Source organism: Rhipicephalus microplus, chromosome 5 (assembly GCF_043290135.1).
Source record: "Rhipicephalus microplus isolate Deutch F79 chromosome 5, USDA_Rmic, whole genome shotgun sequence".
NCBI classification, from domain to species: Eukaryota; Metazoa; Arthropoda; class Arachnida; order Ixodida; family Ixodidae; genus Rhipicephalus; species Rhipicephalus microplus.
This window is the reverse complement of record NC_134704.1, coordinates 101,065,809-101,085,626: the sequence shown is the minus strand read 5'-3', so window position 1 is coordinate 101,085,626 and position 19,818 is coordinate 101,065,809. Positions and strand designations below refer to the sequence as shown.

The window sequence follows — 19,818 nt, the reverse complement described above, 5'->3', positions numbered from 1 at the left end:
CCTCCGCCAGGGTCGGGCTCGGCGCTGCCGTCGCACCGAGCCGAGCGCGCGCGCTCGTGTCGTCGTCCTATCAGCGACGCTTTCCTCCGAAACTAAAGAAAAAAGCCATAACGAACAAAAACAAAAACAAAGCGTGCTTCGGTTCTATAAGGCGCTGAAGTTCGCAGTCTCTCTCCTGCTCTGGCCGGAAGCGGCCGGCGTTCCCGCTCCGACCGCCTTCCTAGTGGGGGCCTCCCGCGGAGCATTGCTCTTGCTTCTCCGCAGCTGTTCTTCCACGTTGTCTCCTATCGCGCGGCTTTGCTTCGGAGAGTTCTGCGGCCTCTTCTTCGGCGTTTCTTCCGTTTATTTTTTGTTTTATTTTTATGCTCGAGTGGTGTTTCAAAATTGTCCAGAAGAGCCGCGTCTGTTGTTATATCGCTCGATCACAGTCCTTCGAACCGTTCACTCCGAAGGGTAGCAAACCGTCCACGTGCTTGATCGAATGCCGCAACATCAAGCGAGGTCCTGACACGGTGTGCGTGTAGCCGAGCTGTCTTTGTTGCTTCTCGCGCTTTGGCGGCGCTGCATTGTGAGCTGCGTGCCCCCGATTCGCTCGATCAGTTATCGAATTCTTTTTCATTTTTTTTACTCTTATTGTGAAGCTCTGAGAACGTCGCTGCAGGCTAAACGAGAAACGTGCGTTGTCGTCGAGAGTTCGCCGAATGGAGTCATCTGTGCCGTGTGCTACTGTGCGTTGTTATTAGATGCCGACATCAACGAATGGAGCAGAACTTCTGTGGTAAACATCGACGAAATCGGTTTCGATGGATGCCCAAGAGAGTGTAAATCAAGCACTTGCAGTATAGGTTCACTGAGCCTGCGAGAGTGCGTTTCTGCGCAGAGCGTGTTGCTTTTGTGGGATCTACCTTGCCCGGACGTACAAAGGCCGAAGCTGTCGTGACCTCTGGTAAGTGACGCACTAGGTATATATGTTCTACTGATTCATCTACCGGTTGTTGTATGCTGTTTTGATATATTTGTCTCGCTGTTGAGAGGTTGAGGTTTATAATACTTCGAGTACTTCATTTATATAAGGCCTGAAAAAAAAAGAAAAAAAAGGGTATACAATGTGAACAGTGGCTGAGTGCTATATGTACTGAAGAACACATATACATGACTAAACCATGGTAATGCAAAGCTTGCTTGCAGAAATTCGCACTGCAATAAACGTCCACAAGCTCGTATTTCTAGCTCTGCTCACAGCATATGGACTAACACCTTATTGCGCATATAACAACTAATAACTGTATATCACAAGCGCCTGTCCAGTCCGCTGTCCACTAAAAGTTCTTCCAGGAAGATGTTCGTCTTTTCCTGCAGATGCACTTGAGGTCATGGACCAAGTAATTTCTGTAATGCGAGAAAGCGTTCGTTCAAACTCGTTAGGTCTCATAGCTTGTTTCCCGATGTATATTCTGAATTGTGATGCTGTAATGAATGTGTGCGTCGTGTTTACGGGGCGTGTTTACCACGCGAGTCATATTTGCGACCAATCATTGTTACCTAGTGGTTAACGTTCTCGGGTGTGGCAGCCGCGTTTTCGATGGAAGCGAAAAAGCTGGAGGGTCATGCACTTACATGAAGACGTGCTTCGAAGAATCCGAAGTGGTCTAAATTTCCGGAGCTCTCCACTATAGCGGGCCGTATTATTATTACCGATAATTATTATAAATTATTATAATTATTAATAAAATATAATTATTATAAACACCGATAATTATTATAAATGACTTATACTTCCAGGAAGTGTGGATGCATTAATAGTTGCTCACCAAATTTTTATTTACAGCGAAAATAGTGGATACACACATAAACACACGAAATACGTAAAAAAACAGTGACGCACGCACATACAAAGTTTCTTTTTAGGTCTAAGTTTCTGTTTGCATCTAGTCATTGTTTTCGCCGCTAAAAAACATGGATCATGCTAGAGCTTAACCTTTAAGAGTAGAACGTGATAGCGTAATTGAACTCCGTGCGAATGGTCCCCTTAATGGCTAGCCTACTTTCGAATCTCAGTGCATGCCTCTACCCTGCCGTAATTTTAATATGCACGTGAAGTTCGCGTTTCGAAATTTCCTTGAATGTCTACAGCAAGTACACTTCTTAAGAGCCCACTACCCAAAATTCTGCCATTGGCGAATCAGTGAAGGGTTCACTGCGCATTCGTAAGGCAACACGCGAACCTATGAAGCTGCTCTTTGTGTTGATGCTTGTGTAGCTGACGATGGTTGTAATGGGCATAACAAGCACTCTTTCCGCAATCCCCATGTTCTGACGCCTGCCGCGAGTTTAAGCTTCTGCCACGCAATATATGATGCATAAAAGAGACGCTTTGCTATACATGACATCCGTGTAGTTTTTTTTTTTTTGAACAAGTTTCAAGCAATAGCATCGCTATACGGTAGGACTCTTGCTGGCCACACAGACGGCTTCGATTCAATGCTCACTCGAACCTAAAATCTTTATTGTTTATTTCACTAGCATCTTTGTCAACTTTGTGTTTATGGCAAGATGATAATTTTTAATAACAACCATTGACACCAATTCCATAGTTTCTGCAGAACGAGCTCCTCAGTTCTATCTCATTAAAATATGGCAGAGAGGTTGAGTGGTGGGTGACCGTAGCCTGCGAATGAGATACTTGGTTGTAAGCAGCTTTCACCGGTCGATGTTCATATGCCCTTGAGCGTTCTTCATTGTCCAAGGAGACATCGGTGACATCAAGCGTTGGACGCCAGTGAGCCCTCTACCGTTGTAGTTCAACGTATCCTGAAAAGCAACTGATTGCGTCAGCAGGCAAACTGACGCTGCAAAAGAAGTAGAAGCATCGCGTACCCTGTTGTCCATAAAAACAGAAAATTAAAAATCACGTTTCTTTTTGCAGAATTTACTTTACCGACTACCAAAACAACACGCTTAACCTATTAACATACATTTATTGGTGCTCGAAGGGATGTGAAGGAGACGTTGAGGAGAGTCTCCAATAGGCAGTTAATAAGGCAGAATACTACCGGGAAAACACAGAAGTAAAATGTTACCTTAGTAAGTCCGAGTTACTACTTCATAGACCAATCAAACGAGGTCCAGAGCCAAGGAGATGGAAGCCACTCAGAGATGTCGACATCAGGCTAACCACACGTGATAAAAACCTCATTCTTAAAGGTTTCCAATTGATCCAACAGGTTTACCTTTAACATGATTACCAAGAAAACGGGAATGGTCATCAGACTCATTACTCTAGGGTGTCTAATAGAAGAGGATGCTTTAAAAAAGGCAATTTGCTCCAAATTATCTATGGCTTCCTCATGTGCCAAATCATTCACGTAGCAGCCATGCACAACTGACTCAAGTTCAAGAAAAAGATGCTTAACACCCTCGTTAAGTGAAACATCAAAAGGGTGCTCAGTATTCTCATGACTGCATGCACAGAACGCATGTGTGTATTAGGCAAGCACAATACGCTGTCAGAAAATTATAAAAGCAAAGGAACCGCCCCAGCTGGCTCCATCTTGCTGTTTGGCGGGGAGAAGAACGGTAGCCAAACTGGACCTCAACTCAGTGTTAGCAGAGGAGAGAAGCTATCGAACCACTGAAGTGCAAAGAGAAAATATTCTTGTTCCACCGATCCGTCATAATACGCATCCAGAGCACAATGATGGAATGCGTAGAGCAAGAGTGGCTACGATCTTGAAGAAGATCAAGGATGATCACCAGTCGGTGTGCTTCGTAGATCTGCTGCTGCTGAAAAACATTTATTTACAGTTGTTATTTACCATGAGGTTGGGAACGCTTCGTAGGTGCAGCACAATATATATAAGGAACGCTCATCTCACTATACCGTGGTCGCAATAGATAACAAAAGTCAAATAATTTCGTTGGCTTCAGTGTCTAGCACTACCTTTTCTAAAGCGGAGCAAGTTGCTGTTGCGTTGGCACTCTTGCATGAAAAAATGCCACAATTATACTAAGATTCTGGCTCGGCAGTCTGGGTGTTTGCCTCGGGCTTCGTTGCGGAAGAGGCACACGACGTTCTGAAGAACGGGGCCATAACTATGCACACGATCACTCGGTTCAGGGCCTGCCTAGGTCGAAATTTGGGCTCGCTCACCAACCTCAACGACATCGCTCACCAACCTCAAAGATTTCTTGTAGTTGTATTAAGCTGAGTTTCCACATGCTCTTGCTTATTTACCTATTGCCGAATAATGAACCTCTATTATTACGAATTCCTTAATAATGCGTGTTTTGTACAGTCCATTATTGTTATTTTGAATTTCGTTTTCAATTTTTTATGGGTGATTACCTTGAATATCAATCTAATGATGTAGCCCGCCCTCTGTAACACCTCTTCAAACGGGGTCGTTGAGAAACAGCAAAATGAACTGAACTTCAGTGGTTTACAAACTAACAGAGAGATAGTAAGCATAATACAGAGCCATCTATGTCCCATCCGAAACAGGCTTCTCTTGAAGCGCTGTGAAATTACGTTCATTGATTCTCGTGAGGTCAATCGTGCTTTGAGTAAGAACGTTGTCATGCACTTGTACAGTCGCGCTTATTATAAGTAGCAACACTCTGTACTCAAAATGGCGCCAACACTGCTATTTGGCGCATACATCAACATAGGTGAAATAATTTCTCTCAATTGGTGGTACTCTCTGAACTCATATGACGTTTGTCAGTTCAGCACCTCCTCTATTTTATTAATGCCAGTCAAATGCGCCCTATCCACCGTTCACAACCCTCTCCGCTAGCCCTTTCCTGCTCTCGCGCATCGCCCAGCCTTCGTAAGTGCTTTGCGGTCGTGGGGGAGAGAGTCCATCATGTAGTGACTCACGACGGAAATTGTATGAAGTAATTTTTTGTTCAGTTGGGTACAGATCCGTGGGGCGGCGTCTTGCATTCCTCGTGTTCATAATGATGGCTGTCGCGCTGGCTCAGTAAAAGATACAGTGTTTCGAGATAGCGCGTCACCGTTCGTGGCAGTGTGTGGACGACCAATGGGAAGGCCTTACGGCAGCACAACTGCATGCGCCGACATTGAAAGCGCTGTGATGCAGCGGGGGTATTGCTTTGAGCCACAAAAAAAAAGGAGCCCGAAGGAAGAAATCTGACAAACGTGTGATGTTGGAGTGGGAAACACGTTTGTCGCATCACAAGGGGAAAACGCTCGGAAACATGTGTGACGCGAGCAGCGTGACCCCTCAAATAAAGCGCCGCATCACGACCACTCTCTCAAATAAAGCGGTCGTGCCACCAAATTTGTCGCATGCGTGTTCTTTGCTGTAAGCGTTTCCTTCAGCTTCAGGAAGCATGATACATGCACCAAGATTCATGTATTTTAGATAAATAATTCAGTATTGCTCTACTTATGCGGCCCATTTTTTGTTTCGGCGCGCCGAGTTGGGCAGTGAAGTCGATGCATAGGTGACTTGGTCACATGACCACACAAGGCTGTTACGCAGATTGTGCCGAGTTTCATCTGCTCTCTCACACACGTGCCACACAAGCGCCAGCAAAACAAACGTGCTGACAGTCACCATGGCCAGCTGCAGTATCATCCAGGCAGTTGCAAGGCAAAAGGCAGCCAGAAGAAAACAAAGCATTTATGTTGATAACGTATGTACAGTACGCTTAAGGAGGAGGGGAACGCCCCGCTGTTGGACGCGCGCAGCGTCTCTGGCGGAGGCCTTCGTAGCCCGTGAAGGATGCGTCGAGTGTCACTTTGAAAGCAACCAGTGTCATCGACGGACGCACACAATACTCACCGTAGACGACTAAATAGACAGCTAAATGGACGGCGGCCATCTTAAGTCTCATTTCAATTTTGACGTAGCCGGCAAAGTAGGCGGCTCCGAGAAGACCACATCGTAGACAACTGCGATGCAGGCTACTTTGCCATCTGAACAAGATGGCGACTCAGCGAATCACTCAGATAGACCTAGTCTCACCGGAATGGTCATCTGCACACAAGTCAGACGCTTCTCCTGAAGCTCAATGTGAGTAGCGTTTATTTTTTTCAGATTTTGACACAAGTTCGGCCAGAAAATGCAACCCTTATGTTTGTTCATTTTGGATTTCTCTTCTCGACGCGAGGTGGCGCCTCGTCACGTCAAAGCCGTCTAAATGTGTTCTAATTTTCGGACAGCATAGACTTGGTGCTGTCTTTTAAGAAGTCTGCGTAGACTGTCTAAGAATTGGAACACAGGCAGTGTCTTTGCAAGGGACACCAGTACAGACTTAACAGCAGCCTCATTTCGGAGATGGCGGAGGTTAGTCACGTCACTACAAATTTGGTGTGACGTCACGAAAACTGCCGCTGCTTCTTCTATTTTGAAACGTCAGTGTTGCTGCGCAAGCAATAGAAAGAGATCGCGAAAGAGAATTCCGCTACACATTTAAAATTGAATTAAAATATATAGTCTACGCGTTTGTTATGTCCGAACCTTCGTTTGGAGAGTCCTTGCATACAGAGGAAACTCTCAACAGGATTGGGACAGCTTCAAAATTCAGTGGCACTACCCCTTTAAGGTGGACCGACGGCTCCCATTGAGAAGCGCGCGTTTACACTGGCATTGAAAAAAATAAAGGAGGCGTTGGTGAGTTACACTGTTCAGGCTTGGGGTCATTTTAACCACAGCCAGCGTGTCGCAACTCCTATTGATCGCGACTGTGCTTTGCTGTTTTCTGGCGTCAGAAAACTGGTTCAGTAAAAAGGAAGACATCTCTTTTCCCATAATACGAGTATGTGCAACTGTAATCGGCATGGCCTATCAGAAAACTGTCATTATGGCAAACGCATATCACTGAGAACGGGCAAATTACACTGCACACAACTTCCACTGATACGAAAAAGGGTTACAGTTAGCCCAACAAATGACGCAAATGTCATGGTCAGATTATTGGAATGCGGCACTTTATGATGGCTGTGGCTTGCTTAAAACATGCTTTATACTAACACGGTAAACACAATCTGGTATTCAGGTACCACTGCAATATTAAAAAGTACGCGGACAAATTATGCTGGCGTCAGACGGGTGGCTTTTGTTGACAAACATGGCCCAAGTCAGATCAATTCAGCTTAGGCTTGATCAGAATCAGGGGCTGCTACACGGTGATTTTTAATAACGATCAGGCTCGATTGGAATCAGGACTATCGCGATATGCGAATCGTGATGTGCGGCTCGGTGATCGCGATTCTGACTGACCTCCGTGCCAATCTCGATCCGAATTCGGCTGCACCATGCCGCTGCAACCACGCAAGTAATAGCAATCAAGTTAGGTCTGGATCTGCCATGATCGCTAATAGAATTGCCCGTCAGGCCATGGTCTTAGGAACCTATAATAACGAACGCCACCAACCCTTATCATTGACTCTACTAAACAAACCTCTTGTTGTCATTCTTCCCGTTTTCGATGCTTAGTAACCTCATTGGATTAGCAACCCTGCGTGAGGTGCATTCCGGCAAGGAGCTCATACTGAGGCATCTTCGTGCGTTGTTTGCGAACGCTGCGCGAAAGAGATAATAAGGATAGTAAACACCGAGACTGTACACGACAACACTGGTGCAGACAATGAGATTTGCGCTTGGTAAGCTTCGTCGCTCCAGTGAAGTGGCTCATAGCCAGAGGATTGACTAACGGGTCCCTGTCCCCCCCCCCCTCCCCCAATCCGTTTTTTTTTCGCCGTGGTATCCTCAGAAGAAAATAGCATTCAAACACATCTGTCTCCCTCCACCCCGAAAAAATGCTGCCCGTGCCCCTGCCCCATTGTTTGGTTGTTCGTTGCTAATTACTGTTAAAATGCTCACTTGGGCGAATCAGCTAAGACTTCGTCGTCCGAACGTTTAGGTGACAATTTGAGGAAGGGAGGAGGGGCTGATGATGAAATGGACTAATTGAATCAGGTGTAAGTGACACAATAATACAAGGCAACAATGCTGCAACTGTAACTTGGCAAGCAGACCATACAGATGCGTTAGCCTCATCAGGGCGCTTTTGAATTTATACGTTAAATATATAGATTCGCCAGTGCGAAGAAAGGCGGAACACTAAGGAAAAACGCAAACATACAGCGCTGAACTCACAACTTATTCATTATTTAGAGCGCAGGGTCTTCAGTGGGCACGTATCGAAGCAACAAATAGACAAACTGAAGAAACAAAGTGATGAAAACCATCTCACAACTGTTTGCCAAAAGGGCAATCAAACGAGGATAACCACACACTCTAAAGTCCTTATACCACAAAGTACACTACCATTATAAAAGAAGTGAAAAATTTATGCTTATCCTAAAATGAACTAGGGCGAATACGTTAAAGCCAGAGAAGCCTATAGGGATCCACACACGAAAGATAAAAAAATCTAAAGTGTTAAAAACGGAAATAAATTATAACAGTGTAAAGCACAGAATAAATCTATTTAAAATGCATTCGCCTCAAGTAGCTTATGTGCTTATTTGAGAAGAATATGTAATGCCTGTTTACACAATTCTCCCGCAGCTTCTGAATTTCAGCTGCCTCTAAAATTTCTCTAAGAATTCGTTCGCCATGCCTGCCTAAAACAATGCTAACCTCAAAATGCGCGTAGCAGCCGCAGTCTAGGCAGTGCATCGCTAAATGACTTCAGCCAACCACTGACAGGTTCTGCTGGTGTTTTCCAAGGCGGACACATTGACAGTGCAATGTTGCCGCCACCATGCGCCTGTGCGCCTGTACCTTGTTCTCGTTGCGCAACGCATTTGACCGGTGTGCACTGGGCCTGTGTATACATCCGAAAACCACATTTCGTACGTACGCCCTTCTCTTCAGTCATCTATCCTACCGGACCTATTAATTATCCTTTCCAAAGTACACACACACACACACACACACACACACACACACATATATATATATATACTTCATCAGAAGCCCCCAAAAGAGGGCTTTACATGATTTAGTGGGCAAACAATATAGACTTAATAAAACAACGATTCTATGGCATTCATAAATGTATCTGTGCTGTAATGGTCGACGGCTCTTGAGAGAAGATTGTTCCAGTTCCTGACTGCCTGAGGGAAAAAAGGAATGATGGTGGGCTGTGGTGCAAGCACGATGGGGTAGTAGACGGCCTTGTGGTGACTTAATTGTGCGGGCTGAAGTCCGATGGGCTGGTTCAATGGGGGAGTTAATAATGAAACGCGTGATACATTTTGTGGTATAAGGACAGCCTATAGAAATCTTACGACGTAGGTCGTAAGCCTACGTCGTAAAAAAAAGGTTAGGTAAACCTGCTTTACTTTTAAGGGTAGTAACACTGGTGTATTATGAGTAATCAGAATAGTGGATCTAACTGCACGGTTTCGAGTTATGTCGGTAGATTTACTTCAGTTACTTTGTGATGGGTCTCAAATGGCGGTTGCGTGTTCGAGTTTTGGGCGAATTAGAGTTTCGTAGGCTAGTAGTTTTCCTTGAGGGTGGGGCAACATGTATGTTACGACGAAAGTGACCAAGAGCTTTGTTAGCATTGTTAGCTATCTTACATGAGAAGACCGGTTAAGATTATGTGATATATATATATATATATATAAATCCATTACTGACCCGCAGGGCATACTTTGACTAGTCGTCCTAATGAACACACCGAAGCATGGTGTGCGGAAACCGCTGACAAAAGCACGAAAAAAAAAAAAACGCCAGGCCTGCGCGTAAGGCGCAGCACAGTCACAGCGTAAGCTAGAAGAATGGCCTTTCAGAGCATTTTCTAAACACATATTTGGTAACTACAGCAAGCACACATGCTTGATACCCCCTGGGTCGCTAATAATAAATTTGTTTGGGTAGTAGGCCGGCATTCGCTATGCTATTTCTCGTCATCCTTCTGAGAAGCGTGGTATCCGCTAAACACTGGCTAGGAATTTTGTGCCAATTGTTCATGCAGTGGCTGATGACGATGAGCGATTGTGGCTGAAGTGGTATGCGCCACAGTTAATAGCGGAACAAGAACAAGCTTTTGTGATGGATTGGAGCATCGGACGGCCCATTTGTTACGCTATTCGCATTGTGCGACGACTGGTTGTTTTTTTTTTGCTGTTTTAAAACGCTTTGTGTAAGTTGTATTAACGCGATTGATTTTCCGACGTCAAGCCTGTCTAAGGTAAGTTTGACAATTTACAAGCAACGGCGTAACTCAATGGTTAAATGCTGGGCTTGCACCCAGCGAACCCGGTTTTGAGCCCCACTGTGTCATTTGTGCTAGTTTTTTTTTTCTAATTTCACGTGATGTTGTTACGGACACAGGCGGTGGCGGCGGTGGTGTCGGTCAACTGCACGTGACCCGACTTGTGATCTCATAACAGCTTTCGCTGTAATAAATGCCTAATAAAAAGCTTTCTTTTCGAATTTTTCTGCCACATTCACAAGGTGCGCGATGAAAGTGATTTAGCGATCTTCTCTATGCAGAAGCTTTCGTATGTGTGTGTGGTGCGAGCGAGGCATGGGAATAATATGATGTCACTATAGCTAAGGTGATGACCCTGCAGTGAATATGACCCCAATGAGAACTGGGCAGTCTCAGAAGATAAGATAGTGAAGTTTGGTTCAAACCACCTTGCACTTCCATAACTAGTCCACAATTAGAGCGCCTGCACAGGCTGGGCAGATTTAACACAGTAGACGAAGGCCAATTATTGTCAAGTTCACATTTTTCAAGGACAAAGAGCGAATTTTGTCGAATTCGCGTAAGCTTAAGGGGACTAATGTTTACATACGCGAAGATTTTTCCATGAAAACGCGACAAGCTCGCCAAAAACGTCTGGAATACGCAAAGGCTCAAAACAAACGCTTTAAGCTATCCGTTGATAAACTTCGCATTGACAATAACACCTACGTTTTCGATCACTCTAGCAACATAGTTGTGCTGTCTATGAGATAGCTAGAGGCTAACACGAGCAGGCGTAAGTGGAGTCGGTTTAAGTCACCATCTTCATCTGTGTCTTTTACTAACATTCGAAGCCTACTTCCCAAGAGGGATGAGTTGAGTTTTTACTTGGATGATAGTGATGCCGACATATTATTACTCACGGAGACATGGCTCTAACCTGAAGTAACCAACGAATAACTGTTCCCAGATAAACACAACTATAACATATATCGACGTGACCGTGTCGATAGAAGAGGAGGAGGCGTCCTAATAGCAGTAACAAAGACAGTGTCATCAGTTCCCCTTGATATAACCCCTCTACAGAGATAACTTGGACAGCATGCGTTACAACTTATGCAAAAATACTTATAGGAGCATGTTACCGTCCACCGGATGTCCATTCCTCTTTCCCCAAAGATCTACGTGACAACATAGAACCAGCTACACAACTCTATCCAGCTGACATTATATACTTTTTTGGCGATTTCAACTACCCGCTTATTGATTGGTCTATCATGACTACGACATGTCACGCCTCATCAAATTTTCTCGAAGAAACCCTCGATTACATCATATCACAAGTTGTTCACGAATGCACCCGCGGTACTAACATACTTGACCTTGTTTTCACTAATGCACCAGAAACCACTGGAGCGATTTCTTACATAGAAGGATTTAGCGACCACAAGCTCCTTAATTTTCAAATCAACCTACTTGTAACTTTCACAGGCTCAGTGAGAAAAACAGTCCGGGATTAGAACCGTGCTAATTTTCATCAATTCAGGACGGAGCCACAAGATTTTTATCAGGAGCTTTTTTTGCCGTCATTCGCCTCTTGAACCGTGAACGAAAACTGGATTCTTTTTAAAGAAAAAATATTAGAGTTAGTTGACCAGCTTGTGTTGCTGATTTCTGCATTCAACGATAAAACTAACCCTTGGTTTACTAAACATCTTCGAACATTACGAAATAAAAAGAAACGTTTCTATGATAACGCAAAACGCATTGGCTCTGTGTCCTACTGGGATAAATACAAGGTCTGCTTACAAGACTATTGTAAAGCCTTAGACACAGCTATGAATAAATATTATTCGCAGGACTTGCCGTCACTTCTTAAATATAACACCAAAAAGTTCTGGCAAATAATTTCACCCTACAACAAGTCTCCTAATCACATTAGCATACACGATAGTGAACTAACGCCGCTTTCTGATGAAGCTTCTGCGATTGCTTTCAATGAGTACTTCGCGTCTGTTTTTACACAGGAAGATTGTTCCAATGTGCGATTTGTTCCAGGTCACCCTTTCACTTTAGTGGCCCCAATCATTGTCACTGCCGAAGGTATAGCCCAACTCATCACGAATCTTAAGGTTTCTACTTCATCAGGTATTGATAACATTAACTCTAAAATACTGAAGAACACCACAGATATTTCCAGCCGCTTCCTCTGTCTCCTATTTAACCAGTCGCTATCATCAGGCGAACTGCCCAAGTATTGGAAGATTGGTAAGGTGATTCCCGTATTTAGGTCCGGTGACAGGCACTCGCCCCGTAATTATCGACCCATTTCACTTACATGCATCTCTTGCAAACTACTTGAATATATTGTGGCTTCTCATATCTACGATCACCTTGAATCGCACAACTTCTTCTTCTCTCATCAGCATGGCTTTAGAAAAGGCTACTCATGTGACACCTAGTTATTCGAATTCAGGACTGACCTTCACTTTAATATGAACGCTAACGAACAAACTGATTGCCTCTTCCTTGATTTCGCCAAGGCAATCGATACTGTCCCTCATTGTCATTTAATCTCTAAATTGGCCGCACTCCGTATAGATTCATTAATTCTGTCTTGTCTACGAAGCTTCCTCTCTTCGCGTGAGCAACTTACGGTGATCAACGACATTTCATTTAACCTTTGCGACGTCACATCCGGTGTTCCCTAAGGCACTGTAATAGGTATCTTACTTTTTCTAATATACATTAATGATTTGCCCGATAACCTTTTATCCACAGTTATGTTGTTCGCTGATGATTGCGCCATATACCGCAACATTAAATGTTTTAATGATCATTCCGCTCTCCAAAATGACCTTGACCTAACCTTCCGGTGGTGCGAAACTTGGCAGATGTCCCTTAACGCCTCTAAATGCAAGTTAATCTCGCTCACTCGAAAGCATAACAATTAATCATTTGACTATAAGATTAATAACGCTGTTGTGTCAGCTACACCATCTTACAAATATTTAGGCGTTCACCTTACATCGAACCTATCCTGGACTACGCATATAGCAGCTGTCTCATCGAAAGTATCTCGATCTCTCGGATATCTCCGCAGAAACTTGCGCAACGCTCCTTCTAACGTACGCGCATTATCATATATTACTTATGTTCGCCCCCAGCTAGAGTATGCATCATCCACATGGTCACCATATCAAGATTACTTCGTACGTATGTTGGAAGCCGTCCAGAGTAGGGCAGCGAGATTCATCTCCGGAAACTACGACTGTCATTCAAGTATTACCCTAATAAAACAAGACCTTGCATTTCAGTCACTATAAATACGCCGCAACATTGCTCTTTTATGTCTGTTTCATAGGTACATTTATAGTAACGAAATTCACTGTTTGCCACTTTATTCTCCTGCGCGCACTTCCCAGCGCATTCACAATGCCCGTAGTTTTATGCTCATTCATGGTTACACGCAGACATTTAACTTATCATCACTACCTCGAGCCATTGCATATTGGAACGGCCTTCCGGATCATGTTGCATCCATTTGTAACCGTGAAATTTTTCGTGACAACCTGATTTCGTGGCACTCTAGTATTGTATAACGCTGTTGCACCTTCATTTTTGTAATCTTTTATATATGTATATATTTTTTTCGTCTGCTTTTCTCCTTTATTGTTATTTCGTTTGTATACTGATGCCCCCCTTACTCAATGCCCTTCAGTGGGCCTGTAGGGTACTTTGAATAAATAAATGAATAAATATGTTTGGATTCTGTCACGCGAAATCAAGGAATAATCTCTTGAGCTGAGCTCTGCACTTTGGTGGGCCCGACTCATGGACGCAGTGGCGAGGAGCATGTGTTAAATCTTTACTCCATCGGAAGCATAGGAAGCGTATACAAAGGAGTTACAGAGATGCACTGAAGAAAAATAAAAAGGAACAAAAATAAAAGTAGGAGGAAGTACTAGGACACGTAATCAAGCTGCTCGATAGAAAGGGTTTTTATCCCGGTCTTGCCTTCAATTCTTTCGTTTTTTTTTCAGCCTCCTTTTCTCGGTCCACATGAAACTCTGTCTGCAAGATTAATCGCATCGATCGAAAGCATCCAGTGTCTGGTATATTTCATTTCATGCCTCTTGCAGAGTGCGAACACTATAACCTACCATGGTCTGATGTTTATCAGAGCGTGTTCGGTTGCACCTTCCGAACTCCCTTTTCTTTTCTTTTCTTTTCTTTTTCTTCTGACACATCCCCGAAACCCGTACTGGAAATTGTTCCCTTATAACGTCCTGGACTCCCTAGTCTGAAAACAATAACGAATATCAAGGGACCCTAGCCCATTCCGAGTGCGAAGACGAAAGAGTGGTACAAATGGCGCAAATTTACTTGCAAGTAATTTAGTGCATACTACGCTTCTCAGAAGATATAATAGTGAATGCCGGCCTACTATCCAGAAATGATGATTAATAACGCACTATTGTGTTTGCAGCAAGTGTGCTTGCAGCATTTACCCTATGAGTGTTCAGAAAAGGCTCCTAAAGGCCGCTCTTTTAGCTTTCACTGTGACTGTGCTGCGCCTTGCGTGCAAGCCTGGCGTTTTGCAGCGTAAGCTATTATGGGATCAAAACTCGGGTCACGCTCGGCGCCAGTTGTTCGCCGCCTCCGCTGCCGGAGTCCGTAAACGCTATCGTAACATAAGAAAAAAAAAACGCCAGACCTGCACGGAAGGTGCAGCACGGCCACAGCGAAAGCTAGAAGAGCGGCCTTTTAGAGCCTTTTCAAAACACTTTATTGGTAACTACTGCAGACACACTTGCTCTATACCCACTAGGGCATTAATATTGAACTTTTGGGTGATAGGCATGTAATCGCTAAGCTATTTTTCGTCATTATTCTGAAAAGCGTGGTATCGGCTAAACACTTCCCATGAATTTTGTACCAATTGTTCATGCAGTGGCTTACGATGATGCTAAATTATGGCTAAGGTGGGTATGCGCCACAGTTAATAGGGGAACAAGAAGAAGCTTTTATAATGGGTTGGAGCGTTGGACGGTCCACTCGTTACGCTATTCGCATTGTGCAACAACTGGTTGTTTTTTTGTTGTTTCAAAATGCTTTATAAGTCGTATTAACGTAATCGCTTTCCCGACATCAAGCCTGCCTAAGGCAAGTTCCCCAACAAGTAACAAGCATCAACGTAGCTCAGTGGTAGAATACTGGGCTGGCCCCCAGGTTCGAGCCCCATTGTGTCTTTGGTGCTAGGTTTTTTTTTTCTAATTTCTTGGGATGTAGTTACGGACACCAGTGCCGGTAGTGGCGGCGGAAGCGGCGGACAACTGTCAGTTACCCGAGTTGTGATCTCATAACAGCTTTCACTGTAAAAAAAAAAGCTAGTACTAAGGACACAGTGGGGATTGTACCCGGGTCTACAGCGTGCCAACCCAGCATTCCACCACTGAGCCACGTCGGTGCTTGAGACATATTCGCAAACTTGCCTTAGACCAGCTTGATGTCGTGCAAGGAATCCAATAATATGAGTAATAAAGCTAAAAACAACTACGAGGCGTCACACAATGCGAATAGCGTAATGAGTGGGCCGTCCAATACTCCAACCCATTATATACGCTTGTTTTATGCATCAGAAAAGCATGCCTACTTCTGACATAATTCCCCACTGTCATCAGGAACTGCATGAACAATCGGCACACAAGTCCTTGCAAGTGTTTAGCGGGTACAACGCTTGTAAGAAGAATGACGAATAATAGCATATGCAATTGCTGCTGTACTACCCAGATATTACTATTATTATTATTATTAATGCAGAAGTGGGCATCAAACAAGTAGCTTGCAGCAGTTACCCAAGAAATGCTTTGAAAAGGCTTTTAGGGCCAATATGCTAGCTTTCGCTGTGACTCTGATGTGCCTTTTCCATACGCCTGCTTTTTTTTCTTGCCGTCAGCCGCTTGCTACAGGCGCTATATCTTCGTGCTGCTTATTTCTTCGTTGAACACGTGTACGATATGAGAACTCAGCATTGAGCCTATCAGGATTTTCCACTTTTCTGCTACACACTGACTCACCCACTTGCGCAGTCGAATACGCAAAAAACAAATCGAAATCAAGTGATTGCCCACGGAAGTCACGCAATACAATGCCGAACGGCTATGCGACGGCATCGCATTGCAGAGTAGGTGACAATTCACAACTGATATCCTACGCACGTGCACCAATGAACAGCCCATGTTCTCCCTGCGTCATGCGTACAGGCTGCTGCCATCACTGTAATTGGGGCCGTAAAGATGGGAATCACCCGCCGAAAATAGCAGGCTCGTTGTATGTAATTTGAGAGGTCTTCTGGCTCCAGAAATGAGTGAGAAAGCATGCGCACATATGTACTACCGGCGTTAGGTGATACACAAGTACATAGGCGTATCATCCGGGGGGGGGGGGGAGAAAGGGCGTGAGCTGCCTCCCCCCTGAGAAAAGGAGTGAGGGATATACACCCCCCTTTTCGACAGTGGTCACTGTTGGATGCACGCTGGGTAAAACAACAACTAAGGCGTGATTTTCCTTTTCTCCACAGTAATTACTCAGTTATATTGTAACGAGAAAATGAAAATACTGCCAGGCAATGTTTTATTATAGGGAAAATTTTCCAATATTTATGCTGTGACGATTTTCCTTGAAGGCTCTTTTGCCTTGCGGGCCACCTATGTGATGCTTTCGCGCCGTGTACCGTAGCATTGCAAAGAACGCTATAGGGCGTGAAAGCGTATATTGCTTTGTTATGGATGGGAACAAGCAATCGTTTTATGAACCAATCATAGTGTTTGCTTCTTGGGGAAAATCACTTTCTTTCATCGAAAGTGATTATAGCATCATCCCTGCACTGTCGAAGCTGATGTGAGCAGATGATTTTCACAAAAATCTTTCTCAATGCTTCATTCAGTATTGCCTTACTGGGAGCGCCAAAACAGGGTCAGCCACATGATATATATATATATATATATATATATATATATATATATATATATATATATATATATATAAGGGAAAGAAGTGTATACCTAAGGGCTCGTTTTTCTCTGTTTTGACACAATATTAATGAGATCTACCAGACAGTAATGCCAAGGAAAGTATAGGGGAAGTTATTAGAACCAATGGAATATAAATAAGAAGAAAGAAAGTGGGTGAAAACATAGCCAGCCGTGAGCAGAAATCGAACCTACGACCTTCGAATAACGCGTTCGATGCTCTAACCACTGAGCTACCACAGCGGCCTTTCCTCTATCCACTCTCTTGGGTTTGTGTGGGAATTTAAAAGTAGGAGTGTCAGTCAGTACCATCTATAAGCCAAGCGACGAGTGTGAAACACTCTTTTATGCGCATATATGGCGTCACGTAGCACGTGAACTTATTACGAGCGGGCAGCTGATCAATAGTCCCTCGTATACAACCTAATGACACCAAGTCTGCCAGTACGAGACCCTCATTAATGAATAAGGGAAAGAAGTGTATACCTAAGGGCTCGTTTTCCGTGTTTTGACACAATATTAATGAGATCTAACCAATAGTAATGCCAAGGAAAGTACAGGGGAAGTTATTAGAACCAATTGAATGTAAATAAGAAAAAAGAAAGCGGGTGAAAAAATAGCCAGCCGTGAGCAGAAATCGAACCTACGACCTTCGAATAACGCCTTCGATGCTCTAACCACTGACCTACCACAGCGGTCTTCTCTCCATCCACTTTCATGTGTTTATGTGGAAATTTCGAAGTATGGATCGATGGATAGTAGGATATGGCTGTACCCTTGAGATCGAGCGGTGGCTAGCGCCCCAAGCCGTAATACTTAATGAACCAAAAACTAGATTTATTTTTTTTTTTTTAAAGTGAGTTTGAGGATTCGTACTTTCCAGTGAAGGGTTTAATTTTCACTCGTGCTTTGACTTTAGCCACCAATCCGATAACCTTCTTCTAGTGCAGTCTACCCGCTTAAAGTCTATTTTTCCCTCCCGGTCCCTAAACCCCAGTGCTTTTGAAAACTCTGCGCCATCATCCTGAACTATAGGGTGAAGCCCTTTACAAAACACTATCAAGTGCTTGGCAGTTTCTTCTTCCTCTCCACACGCACTGTATACTGTGTCTAACCCTTTGTATTTGGCGCGATATGTCTTGGTTCGCAGTACCCCGGTCCTGGCCTCAAACAGTAGAGAACTACCCCGAGTATTATCATAGATCCTTTCCTTGGCAATTTCCTTCTTAAAAGTTCGATAGACCTCTAGTGCAGGCTTCTTAATCATGCCAATTCTCCACATGTCAGTCCCCGTTTGCTTCACTTTCTTCTTAACCGATAGTTCTTTTCGGTTTGGCCTCCTGCTATTTTCTAAGTATTTACCAGTCAATTTCCTGGTTCGCTTCCTTTATTTTGTATCGACATTCTTCATGTACAAGTAGCTGAACCTTCCTAGCTCAACGCTCCTCCCCCATTTCTCTCAATCGCTTCTCAAATTTTATCTTGCTGCTAGCTTCCCTGCCCTCAAATGATGCCCATCCCATATCACCTTGTACTCCCTGATTTGGTGTATTCCCGTGAGCTCCTAAAGCAAGCCTACCTATTCCACGTTGCTTCATTTCTAATCTTGCTTGAACTTCTGATCTCATGCACAAGACCACATTGCCGAACGTCAGCCCAGGAACCATGACCCCTTTCCATAATCCTCTCACAACATCATACCTATTGTAATTCCACAGTGCCCTATTTTTTATCACTGCTGCATTCCTGTTACCTTTAGTCGTCACGTATAATTCGTGTTCCCTCAGGTACTCGGTCCCATTGCTTATCCATACGCCCAGATATTTGTATTTATCTGTTATCTCTAGCGTGACCTCTTGTATTCTATGTTCACTACCTTCATTGTCATTGAAAATCATGACTGCTGATTTTTCCTTACTGAATCTAAAATCTAACCTTTCTCCCTCATTGTCGCAGATGTCCATCAATTTCTGCAAATCTTCCTTGTTGTTGGCCATTAGCACTATATCATCTGCGTACATTAATGCTGGTAGTGCCTGATTAATGAGTTTTCCTTGTTTGACTAAAGAGAGGTGGAAGCCCAGTCCACTTCCCTCTAGTTTCGCCTCTAATCCTTGTAGGTATATCATGAATAATAAGGGTGACAGGAGACACTCCTGCCTAAGCCCCCGTTTTACCTCTGCAGGCTTCGATACCTGTTTTTCCCACTTTATAACTACCTTGTTATCTTTATAGATATCCTTTAAAAGATTAGTGACTACATGTTTCACGCCTAGCGTGTCTAGTATTCCCCACAATTCCTCTCGAACCACGGTATCGTACGCTCCTTGATATCCAAAAATGCTAGCCACAGGGGCCTGCGTTTCTTTTCTGCTATTTTGATGCACTGCGTCAGTGAGAACAGATTGTCTTCCAACCTCCGGTGTTTCCGAAACCCATTCTGCAGTTCCCCCAGGACCCCATGATCCTCTATCCATGCCTGCAGTCTTTCCTTTAAAATCTGCATCGCCAGCCTGTAGACCACTGATGTCACTGTTATAGGACGGTAGTTGTTTACGTCAGCTTTGTCCCCCTTTCCTTTATAGATCATGCTCATCCTACT

At 44.0% G+C, this 19,818-nt stretch overlaps 1 protein-coding gene across 3 annotated transcripts in view; it reads left to right on the top strand.

The window, feature by feature from the left end:
- Positions 1-221: 221 nt before the first annotated feature.
- Positions 222-19,818, top strand: part of LOC142817886 (relaxin receptor 1-like) — a 258,818-nt gene continuing 239,221 nt past the window's right edge. For all 3 annotated transcript variants that reach the window (XR_012895405.1, XM_075895823.1, XM_075895822.1), the window contains exon 1: positions 222-946. The gene's annotated coding sequence lies outside the window, so the exon portion shown is untranslated. The remainder of the gene's footprint in view (positions 947-19,818) is intronic.